This window comes from Hypanus sabinus, chromosome 3 (genome assembly GCF_030144855.1).
Source record: "Hypanus sabinus isolate sHypSab1 chromosome 3, sHypSab1.hap1, whole genome shotgun sequence".
Lineage (NCBI taxonomy): Eukaryota > Metazoa > Chordata > Chondrichthyes > Myliobatiformes > Dasyatidae > Hypanus > Hypanus sabinus.
This window is the reverse complement of record NC_082708.1, coordinates 123,657,275-123,669,775: the sequence shown is the minus strand read 5'-3', so window position 1 is coordinate 123,669,775 and position 12,501 is coordinate 123,657,275. Positions and strand designations below refer to the sequence as shown.

At 44.6% G+C, this 12,501-nt stretch overlaps 1 protein-coding gene across 1 annotated transcript in view; it reads left to right on the top strand.

Moving 5' to 3' along the window:
• Nucleotides 1-12,501, top strand: part of LOC132391629 (annexin A5-like) — a 51,371-nt gene that overhangs the window by 22,925 nt on the left and 15,945 nt on the right. The gene's annotated exons all lie outside the window — the stretch shown is intronic.

Here is a 12,501-nt window from a genome sequence, read left to right as displayed (position 1 = left end):
GCACTTGGTTCCAGAAACACCAGTTTGAATTTCTCCACCCCCCCCCCCCCCAATCATTGAGGAGCTATTAGGGTATAGAATTAAATCTTTGGCAGAATAATAACCAACAGGATGCTATCAGTCTCTGTGTTCTTGAATTAAGACTGCTATCGTGTTTTTCGTTGACACGCAGAGTGAATTGTTCACTGTATCAGGGATTCTTAATGCAAGTGCAGTACATAAGTTCACCTTTTAAAGTTTAAAACATTTTCAATTCTTTGTTAAGAGTCATAGGGTTGGCTGAGCACTTCTCGTCCTTCAGTTTGTTGAGTGGTTGAACAATAGCTGATAGATCTCTCACTAGCAATAGTTTCATCTGACTGCTGCCAATATTTTTGTTTAATCGCTGTCATTCTCACATCAGTCACTAGGGGGCACTGTAGTCCATGTCGAGTCCATCCTGTAATTCCTTTGCGTTCCGATGGTGTCACTGTTCCCAGATGCTGTAACTCCTGCGTTCGAATGGTGGCACTGTGTAGGGAGACTGTTCAATGTGAGCTTTAATTCCATGGCAGAGCTTCAGAAGTAGGTGTTTCCCAGGGTGGAGCACAAGCAGTAGTATCACTTGCAGGACGAAGTTGTGGCAGTGCTTTATCATTGAGTTGTGGTTCGCTTTGAAACTTCACACAGTGCTTATCGATTGAACTACAGTCTTCTTTCCCTCATTCGCTTAATATAGAGATTTGCTCATTGGACCTTTCACTGTCTCTATCATTCTGTTTTTGTAGCTTCTCATATGTTTAGCATTTTGATCAGTAAAAGACTTTACTCATCTCATTAACTTTCAATCGCTCACACATTTTGCTAAGCTTGTTTTTTAATCGTTCCATTCATCCTTTCTACAAAACCTGCTGACAGAGGATAGTAGCGGCAATGGAAATGTTGGTCAGTCTGTAAGGCCGGACAGACATTCCTTACCTTCCCAGTAACGTGGGGACCATTCCTGCTAAACATCTTCCAAGGGATCCCAAACCTCTGAAGGATTTCCTTCAATAAACATTTAGCTACCATAACTACATCACTCTTTCTACAAGGAAATGCTGCAACCCATTGTGAAAAACAACAATAATGAAAGGGCAAACACGTGGAAATCTGCAGATGCTGGAAATTCAAACAACAACACACAAAATGCTGGTAGAACACAGCAGGCTAGGCAGCATTTATAGGGAGAAGCGATGTCGATGTTTCGGGCTGAGACCCTTCGTCAGGACTAACCGAAAGGAAAGATAGTAAGAGATTTGAAAGTAGTGGGGGAAGGGGGAAATGCGAAATGATAGGAGAAGACCAGAGGTGGTGGGATGAAGCTAAGAGCTGGAAAGGTGATTGGCGAAAGTGATACAGAGCTGGAGAAGGGAAAGGATCATGGGACGGGAGGCCTCAGGAGAAAGAAAGGGGGGGGGAAGCACCAGAGGGAGATGGAGAACAGGCAAACAACTAAATATGTCAGGGATGGGGTAAGAAGGGGAGGAGGGGCATTAACAGAAGTTAGAGAAGTCAATGTTCATGCCATCAGGTTGGAGGCTACCCAGCCGGTATATAAGGTGTTGTTCCTCCAACCTGAGTGTGGATTCATCGTGACAGTAGAGGAGACCATGGATAGACATATCAGAATGGGAATGGGACGTGGAATTAAAATGTGTGGCCACTGGGAGATCCTGCTTTCTCTGGCGGACAGAGCGTAGGTGTTCAGCGAAACGGTCTCCCAATCTGCATTGGGTCTCACCAATATATAAAAGGCCACAATGAACAATACATTTTTATATCCTTAAAGTGGAGGTAATTCTATAAAATCCACCTGATAGTTTGTGAACAATCCATCAGAAGGTAGTGTATGAGGTCACTCGTTTGCCTGGGTTTTGTAAGATGCCTATCATTGTTCACTATGTTTGATTTGTATGATCTGTAAACCCCCCTTCAGCCGCTGGGAGGAGAGGATACTGTGCCCTTTGGGGCCGTGGAGCAGTTGGTTTGATGGTCACTTTATGCGGCTTGGCTGTGAGTATCTTGGTTAGAGGGCCCAAAGTGGGACTTGGAATAGTAAAGGTTCCACATCAGCACTGAACAATCCCTCCTACAACTTCCTGTTCAAAGGTTGCCTTTGCTCCTGATGCACCAGGGAGAGATAGAAGAACACACAGTTGCCACAGACTCCATCCAGTCATTTCCAGAACCTTCTGTCATGGCAGTCCTCGTGGACCCGTGACCATTGGTCCGAAGTCATTTGCTGCCTTTCCTCTGGAAACTGCTTGAGTTGGGTGGAGTTCCCTGTTCTCCTTGATCTTGTATCATCCACTGAAGTCTTGCTGCCTATGCAATACTGGAGTCACTCACATATATTTCAGAAGCTTATAGAGCAATTTCCTTACGGATATAAGGGCCTGATGTGTTGGCGTGTGGCTTCGTGGATAAAGGCATCAGTCTAGTGATCTGAAGGTCACTGGTTTGAGCCTCAGCTGAGACAGCGTGTTGTGTCCTTGAGCAAGGCACTTAACAACACATTGCTCTGCGACATCACAGGTGCCAAGCTGCTTGGGTCCTAGTGCCCTTCCCTTGGACAACATCAGTGGTGTGGAGAGGGGAAGGCTTGCAGCTTGGGCAACTGCCGGTCTCCCATACAACCTTGCCCAGGCCTGCAACCTGGAAACCTTCCCAGGCGCAAATCCATGCTCTCACGAGACTAACAGATGCCTATATTGTAAGGGCACAATTTCAGCTGTATAGGATGGTCATTTTCAGCTGAGCTTAATAAACCATACGGTGAAGATAACAGTGTCACTTAAAACAATCCAGCACAGGAACAGGCCATTCGGCCCACAGTGTTGTGCTGAACCAATTAAAAAGCAAGTCAAAAACACCCAAACACTAATTGCTGTTACCTACACCATGTCCCTATCCCTCCATCTTCCTTACCTCCGTGTGCCCATACAAATGTCTCTTAAAAGCCTCTTGTGTGTTTGCCTCTACCACCGTACCAGGCAGTGCATTCCTGCATCCGTGACTCTCAGTAAAAACATTTAACCCTTCAATGCATATCCTCTGGTATTAGACATTGAAACCCTAGGAAATGGATAATCTCTGTCCACCCTCTTTATGCCCCTCATAATCTTGTAAACCTCCTTTAGATCTCTCCTCAGTCTCCGACACTCCAGAGAAAACAACCCAAGTTTATCCAGCCTCTTGTGATAGCACATGCCCTCTAAACCGGGCAGTATCCTGATTAAACCTCTTCTGCCCCCTCTCCAAAGCCTCAGCATTCTATCTATAGTGGGGCCACCTGAATTGTATGCACCACTCGAAGTGTGGCCTAATCAAAGTTTTATAATGTTGTAACTTAACTTACTGACTTTTGAACTCGGTGCTTGACTAATAAGAGCAAGCATTCCCTTAACCGCCTTATTGATCCGTGTAGCCACTTTCAGGCAGCGGTGAGCTTGGATCCCAAGATCTCTGGGCTCAGCAACACTGATCAGGATCTTTGTCCGTTACAATGTACTCCTTGCATTTGCTCCAGCAAAGTGCAATACCTCACATTTATCTGAGTTAAACTCCATCTGCCATTTCTCAGCCCACATCTGCAGCTGATCTGTATTGTGCTGCATTGTTTGCCAGTCTCCTGCACTACCCACAACTCCAGCAATCTTGCAAATTTCCTCAACATATGCAAATTTACCAACCCATCCATTTACATTTTCATCCAAGGTATTTATATACATCACAAACAGCAGAGGTCCCAGACAGATCCCTGTGGAACACCACTAAATCCAGTCCTCCAGCTTGAATGAGTTCCTTCAACCACTATCTCTGTCTTCTATGCACAAGTCAGTTCTGACTGAACAGGCAATTGGCTACAGATCCCATGCATCTTCATCTTCTTGATGAACCCCCACGAGGGACTTTGTCAAATGCCTCATTAAACCTCCACTGTCCTACCCTCATCAATCTCTTTTGTCACCTTGTGGAAAAAACTCAATCAAGTTGGTAGGGCATGACTTGCCACGCACAAAGCCGTGCTGACTCTTCTTAGTTAGGCCATGGGTTTCCAAATGCTTATATATCCTATCCCCAAGAATTTTCTCCAGCAATTTCCCTACAACCAACGTGAGACTTGCCAGTCTATAGTTCCCAAGGTTTTTCCTTGTTCTCTTCTTAAATAGAGGTACAGCATTAGCCACTCGCCAGTCCTCTGGGACCTCGACTGTGGCTAGAGAGGACAGAAAGATACTGGTCAATGGCCCAGCAATCTCCTCTCTTCTTTCAGTAACCTGAGGTAAATCCCATCAGGCAGTGGAGACTTATCCATCTTAATACTCATTAGGAGGCCCAACACTTCCTCCTCCCTGGCCTCCAAAAGCCCTAACGTATTTATACACTCAGCACTGATCTCCTGGTCCTCCATATCCTTTTCCCTGGTAAATACTGTAGCAAAGTACTCATTAAGTACTTCAAACACATTCTCTGCATCCGAGCAAATGTTTCCTCCTTTATCCTTGAGTGGTCCCATCCTCTGCCTAATTATCCTCTTGCTCTTGATTTGTGTATAGAATGCCTTGAGATTCACTTTAATCTAACTTGCCAAGGACTTTTCATGACCACTCCTGGCTTTCCTAATTCCCTTCCTTAGTTCTTTCCTGGCTTCTTTATAATCCTTGTGTGTGTTGTTTGATCCTAACTTCTGCAACTGTGCATACTTTTCCTTTTTCTCCTTGACTAAATTCATCACCTCTCTGGACATCCAAGCTTCTCCTACTTTTCCATCCCCATCCTTGTTCCAACAGGAAATAACCTTTCCTGTACACTCTGCAATTGATCACATGTCTGATGTGGACTTGCCAGAGAAAAGGTGTTCCAATTAACGCTGCTTAGTTCCTGCCTAATGCCCTCATAATTTGCCCTACTCCAATTTAAATCTCTCCTGCAAGGGCCATACTTGTCCTTATCTATAGCTATCCTCAAAGTTAAGGAGTTGTGGTCACTATTCCCTAACAGTCCACCCACTGAAAAGCCAGTAACCTGGCCAGGCTCATTACCCAACACCAGATCCAGTACAGCCCCTTCTCTTGTTGGGGGCTGCCCACATATTGATTTATAAAACTTTCCTGGATACACTTAACAAATTCTGTCCCATCTGAACCTCTTGTACTAAGAAGGGCCCAGTTTATATTAGGGGGGTTGAAATCCCCAAGACAACAACCCTATTATTTTTGCACATTTCCTTAATCTAATTACGATGTCCCAACGGCTTTGGGGGGGGGGGGGTGTCTATAGTACAATCTCATCACAGTGATTGCACCCTTCCTGTTCCTGAGTTCTACCCAAATGGACTCAGTCTGATCTCTATTATATCCCTCCTGAGTGCAGTTATGATATTGTTCTGATTAGTAATGCAACTCTTTCTATGCCCCCACCCCCTTCCTCCCCTATCTTTTCTAAAACTTCAAAAACTTGGTATATTAATCGCTTACACCTGTCCCCTCTCAACCTAATTTCAATAATGGCTGCATCACATCATAGTTCCATGTACTAATTTCAAAACTTTACCTGACATCTACCTTCTGGTCCAATCCTTCCCTTTGACCTAGGGCTCCGGTTTCTAACCCACTGCAGATCTAGTTTAAACTCTTCTGAGTAGCATTAGCAAACCTCCTGGCCAGGATATTAGTTCCCCTCCAGTTCAGATGCAATCTGTTCCTCTTGTACCAGTCACTCCTTCCCCAGAAAATGTTCCAATGATCCAAGAACTTGAAACCCTGCTCCCTGCACCATCTCCACAGCCACTCATTCACCCGTGCTGTCACCCTATTCCTATCTGCGCTAGCCCACAGCACCGGGAGTAATCCAGGGATTACAACCTTGGGCGTCCTTCTTAAGGGAATTAGCCTCTTTCCTAACTCTGTATGCGTGGTCAGCCAGTGCCTGGCTGATGCATCATTGAAAACCAAGGTAGACAAGACTGTAGTTTGCTCCTGACTGCATTCAGCCATAAGTGTGAGCTTTGTTTTAGAAAGCTACAAAACATGCCTTACAGTAAACCTACATTCGACGGCAAAATTCACTCTGGACTTCTCTTCACCTTCCTTGCCTTTGTCATTGGTGCCAACATGCACCACAACCTCTGGCTGTTCGCTCCCACCCCAAAGGATATCCTGCAGCTGCTGTGATGCATCCTGGACCTTAGCACCCGGGAGGCAACACACCCAGCCACCCTGGTGTCTCCTTGCAGCCACAGAATCTCCTTTCTGTCCCCTCAACTATCGAGTCCCCTGTAGCTACCCCACTGCCTGACTTTCCCAAATCTTACTGAGTTGTAGGTCTAAACAGAAACTAGAGAAATCTCCAGAGGCTTTCAAGGCACTCTCGTAAGAATGTTCCAAACTCCTTGATGTGTTGATAGTGAGAAACTGCCACTTCTACAAAATAGTTTGACTGCTACTGAAGTAGTGTCATCCACAGTGGCTCACTGGTCTGCACACATCAAGAGTGCAGTCCCATTTTCCACAATAAATTTCTTCCATGTAAGTTTACAGGCACATCCAGGGACAGTAGAAAGGTTTGATATAAATCCAGGTCCTAATAGGCTGTCCTCTGTCTGGGGAGGACAGAATGCAATTTGGGCTGAAAACCATTTGCAATAATACTAATTGTAGGTCCCATAACCTGCTCTTTTGGCAGTCCTGAATGTTGTTCCATTTTCTCTAATATCTTCTGTATACTACAGATTCGCCTCTACGTTGTGCCTCCATAATCTTAAACCAATTAGCTTTTTTTTAGGAAAGGCAGCATGTGATCCATTGTACATATTTTTATAAAAATCTTCAATTGGCATGGTGGCAGATCCTAGCCTGGCACTGTTGTGATGTTCTAGAAAGCCCTGAAATTTAACCTCATAAAATTTGAATTTAAGGCCTAATCACACCCTCTTTAAAGTCTCCAAATCCGTAATACTAGGTTTGTGACACAAAATAATAATTAAGTTTCTGAATTGCTTTTTCCAAACCTGCGTCTGGGTCGGGCAGTTCTTCTATCATAGCCCTTAATTGTCTGGTATCCACGGACGATGTACATCCTTTAGTTCCCCATCAGTATGTAACCCTCAGGCTTGATCAGCACGTGTTCGTCTTGGGGAAATCAATTTCAGACCCAGCCAAACTGAGAAATCTCATTTGTGTGGACGCTGTGTGATGTGTTGCCCATTTACAAATCCATACCGCAAAATATCAGGAGAGCTCCATATGTAATTAAATGATTGAACTTTATTAATCTTAATCTGGATCGAGGGTCAGTTAAGAATATAAGTGAAAGGGCCCATTTTAAGGAAACAGTTTATTGCGCATCATTGGCGCTCTCTGTTCTTTCATTTGTTCCTGTCGACCTCCAAGCGTAGCCGGCCCTCAGACCCTCATTCTTCAATCCACTCTGGTGGTATTCCAACTCTCTCCATTCATGTCCCCTCTCTCCATCGCTCGCTGACGAAAGACTGCAGAAAATCACTGCACACTCTAATATGTCCAGTGCAACAGAGTCCTCTAATAAGTCTATCTTAATAGAGCCTCAGTCTGCTAAATCTCTCTTTGGTAGGAATAGTCCAAATTTGCTAGGAATAATCCAAGTAGGACATACATGGTAAATGGTAGGGCATTGAAGAATGCAGTAGAACGGAGTGATCTAGGAATAATGGTGCATAGTTCCCTGAAGGTGGAATCTCATGTGGATAGGGTGGTGAAGAAAGCTTTTGGTATGCTGGCCTTTATAAATCAGAGCACTGAGTATAGGAGTTGGGATGTAATGTTGAAATTGTACAAGGCATTGGTAAGGCCAAATTTGGAGTATTGTGTACAGTTCTTGTCACCGAATTATAGGAAATATATCAACAAAATAGAGAAAGTACAGAGAAGATTTACTAGAATGTTACCTGGGTTTCAGCACCTAAGTTACAGGGAAAGATTGAACAAGTTAGCTCTTTATTCTTTGGAACGTAGAAGGTTGAGGGGGGACTTGATAGAGGTATTTAAAATAATGAGGGGGATAGATAGAGTTGACGTGAATAGGCTTTTTCCATTGAGAGTAGGGGAGATTCAAACAAGAGGACATGAGTTGAGAGTTAGGGGACAAAAGTTTAAGGGTAACACGAGGGGGAATCTCTTTACTCAGAGAGTGGTAGCTGTGTGGAATGAGCTTGCAGTAGAAGTGGTAGAGGTAGGTTTGGTATTGTCATTTAAAGTAAAATTGGATAGGTATATGGACAGGAAAGGAATGGAGGGTTATGGGCTGAGTGCGGGTCAGTAGGACTAGGTGAGAGTAAGCGTTTGGCACGGACTAGAAGGGCCGAGATGGCCTGTTTCCATGCTGTAATTGTTGTATGGTTATATAGTCCCTCGTCTAAATTTGGTATCTGACCCAATACAGCCACGCACTTCCTCAAAAGCAGCTTGAAGCACCGGGTGCACGGACAATGTCCCCAGAAAGCTCTCCCCTGCTTTCTCCTTGCAGGGTCCCATAAGCCTCCTCAGAAACGAACTCTGTCTTTGAAATCTCCACCTCCAGCTAAGGGAAACTCAACTTGTGACTCAGCCCGCTCGGCTATCTTCTCCCTGACAGTATGGACAGGCCACAGCCCCACCTCATCTGGGGCACCGATAGACGCTGGCAGTCCCATCGCCATTACGTCAGTGCTAGTCTGAACTAAAACAAGGTCTGAGCCCACCATTTTATCAAAACTACATGCTACCATATAACTATATAACCATATAACAATCATAGCATGGAAACAGGCCATCTTGGCTCTCCTAGTCCGTGCCAAACCCTTAATCTCATCTAGTCCCACCTACCCGCACTCAGCCCATAACCCTCCACTCCTTTCCTGTCCCTATACCTATCCAATTTTACCTTAAATGACACAACTGAACTGGCCTCTACTACTTCTACAGGAAGCTCATTCCACACAGCTATCACTCTTTGAGTAAAGAAATACCCCCTCGTGTTTCCCTTAAACTTCTGCCCTCTAACTCTCAAATCATGTCCTCTAGTTTGAATCTCCCCTACTCTCAATGGAAACAGCCTGTTCACGTCAACTCTATCTATCCCTCTCAAAATTTTAAATACCTCGATCAAATCCCCCCTCAACCTTCTACGCTCCAATGAATAGAGACCTAACTTGTTCAACCTTTCTCTGTAACTTAATTGCTGAAACCCAGGTAACATCCTAGTAAATCATCTCTGCACTCTCTCTAATTTGTTGATATCTTTCCTATAATTCGGTGACCAGAACTGCACACAATATTCCAAATTTGGCCTTACCAATGCCTTGTACAACTTTAGCATTACATCCCAACTTCTGTACTCAATGCTTTGATTTATAAAGGCCAGCGTTCCAAAAGCCCTCTTCACCACCCTATCTACATGAGACTCCACTTTCAGGGAACTATGCACAGTTATTCCTAGATCTCTCTGTTCCACTGCATTCCTCAATACCCTACCATTTACTCTGTATGTTCTATTTGGATTATTCCTGCCAAAATGTAGAACCTCACACTTCTCAGCATTAAACTCCATCTGCCAACGTTCAGCCCATTCTTCTAACCGGCATAAATCTCCCTGCAAGCTTTGAAAATCCACCTCATTATCCACAACACCTCCTACCTTAGTATCATCGGCATACTTACTAATCCAATTTACCACCCCATCATCCAGATCATTTATGTATATTACAAACAACATTGGGCCCAAAACAGATCCCTGAGGCACCCCGCTAGTCACCGGCCTCCATCCCGATAAACAATTATCCACCACTACTCTCTGGCATCTCCCATCTAGCCACTGTTGAATCCATTTTATTACTCCAGCATTAATACCTAACGACTGAACCTTCTTAATTAACCTTCCATGTGGAACTCAATCTCAACTTTGCCAATAGTTTTAAACGTACTCAAAAATCGAATTGACAATTCATCCGGGGTACGAATGTCCACCCCACTCAACACGCACGCATTAGTTACCGGTAACCCCAGCAGCATCCATACCAGCACAGACTTAAACACACAACCCACTGGTTCAATGCTCAGGGCAATCACACAGCATCCAACAGAGTCAATCCCAAAGGTAGCCCCCACAACTGTGACCCTCAGGCTCGGCCCGCACGTGTTCGTCTAGGGGAAGGCAACTTCTGGCCCCAACAAATGGAGAAATCTTGTTTGTTGGATGCTGCGTGATGTGTTGCCCGGTTACAAATCTGCAATGCTCATATGAGCTCAGCTTCCACAAATCTCACTGTTTCTTACTCATTATACCGGTACTGATGCGTTCCTGACGATCTTTGGTGTCCCTGACACACTACCGTGCAGATACGGCGCATCCCTGATACACTTAGCGGTCAAATCTGGCGTGTCCCTCATGTTGTAGATGTCCCTGACACGCTTTACCTGTCAAATCTGATTATTGATAACTATATGTTTCTTGTTGCTGACTGAAAGCTTTGAAATCATGGAGAGAGAAACTGATCCACTCAATAGACAGCAGCCCAGATCGTAGGGTGTAGGACGGGGACGGGACAGAACCTGGTATCTTCTACTCGCCTGGAAAGGCCACACAGAGCAAAAACCAAATTTACTTTTTGGTGATCACTCCCCTAATCGATGCTCCCTGGGAGCAGATGGTCACCAGAATCCCGCTTGGTCCACTCCCACACGTGAAAATGCGATCTCAGAGGGAACTCCAAATTCTGTTGAGCACCTTTTAGCTATGCCTTATAACAAACAACAATTAACATATTGGTACCAACGACATAGGTAGGAAAAGCGAAGAGGTCCTGAAAACAGAGGAGTTAGGAAGGAAGTTGAGAAGCAGGACCTCAAGAGTAGTAATCTCGGGATTACTGTCTGTGCCATGCGACAATGAGTAGAGGAATAGAATGAGGTGGAGGATAAATGCGTGGCTGAGGGATTGGAGCAGGAATTCAGATTTCTGGATCACGGACCTCTTCTGGGGCAGATTTGACATGTACAAAAAGGACGGGTTGCACTTGAATGTGAGGGGTACCAATATCCTTGCAGGGAGGTTTGCAAAGGCTGTTGGGGAGAGTTTAAACTAGAATTGCTGAGGGTGAGAACTGAACTGAAGTGACTAAGGAAAGGGAGGTTGGCTCACAAATAGAGAAAGCTTGTAGACTGCGAGAGGGAAGATAGGTGATAGAGACGGGACGCGCTCAGACCGATCGTTTGAGATATGTCTGTTTTAATGCAAGGAGTATTATGAATGAAGTGGATGAGCTTAGAGCGTGGATCAGCACTTGGAGCTATGACGTTGTGGCCATTACAGACTTGGGTGATGCAGGGGTAGAAATGGCTACTTCTAGTGCCAGGCTTTAGATGTTTCAGAAAGGACAGGGAGGGAGGCAAAAGAGGTGGGGGCATGGCACTATTGATCAGAGATAGTGTCATGGCTGTAGAAAAGGAGGAAGTTATGGAGACATTGTTTACGGAGTCTCTGTGGGTGGAAGTTAGGAATAGGAAGGGGTTAATAAATCTACTGGGTGTTTTTAATAGACCACCCAATAGTAACAGGGACATCAAGGAGCAGATAGGGAGACAGATTCCGGAAAGCAGTAATAATAACATGGTGGTTGTGGTGGGAAATATTAATTTCCCAAATATTGATCGGCTTCTCCCTAGAGTGAGGGGTTTAGATGGAGTAGAGTTTATTAGGTGTGTTCAGGAAGGTTTCTTGACACAATATGTAGATAAGCCTACAAGAGGAGAGGCTGTACTTGATCTGGTATTGGGAAATGAACCTGGTCAGGTGTCAGATCTCTCAGTGGGAGAGCATTTTGGAGATAGTGATCACAATTCTATCTTCTTTACCATAGCATTGGAGAGGGATAGGAACAAATAAGTTAGGGAAACTTTTAATTGGAGTAAGGGGAAATATGAGGCTATCAGGCAGGAACTTGGAAGCATAGATTGGAAACAGATGTTCTCAGGGAAATGTATGGAAGAAATGTGGCAAATGTTCAGGGGTATTTGCAATGAATTCTGCATAGGTACGTTCCAATGAGAGAGGGTAAGGATGGTAGCGTACAGGAACCGTGGTGTACAAAGTCTGTTGTAAATCTAGTTAAGAAGGAAAGAAGAGCTTACGAAAAGTTCAAAATACTAGGTAATGATAGAAATCTAGAAGATTATAAGGCTTGCAGGAAGGAGCTTAAGAATTAAATTAGGAGAGCCAGAAGGGGCCATGAAAAGGCCTTGGCGAGCAGGATTAAGGAAAACCCCAAGGAATTCTACAAGTATGTGAAGAGCGAGAGGATAAGGCATGAGAGAATAGGACCAATCAAGTGTGACAGTGGAAAAGTGTGTATGGATGCTGCCTGGTTTAGAGGGCATGTGCTATCATGAGAGGCTGGAAAAACTTGGGTTGTTTTTTCTGGAGCAACAGAGGCTGAGGGGAGATCTGATAGAGGTTTGTTTTTTT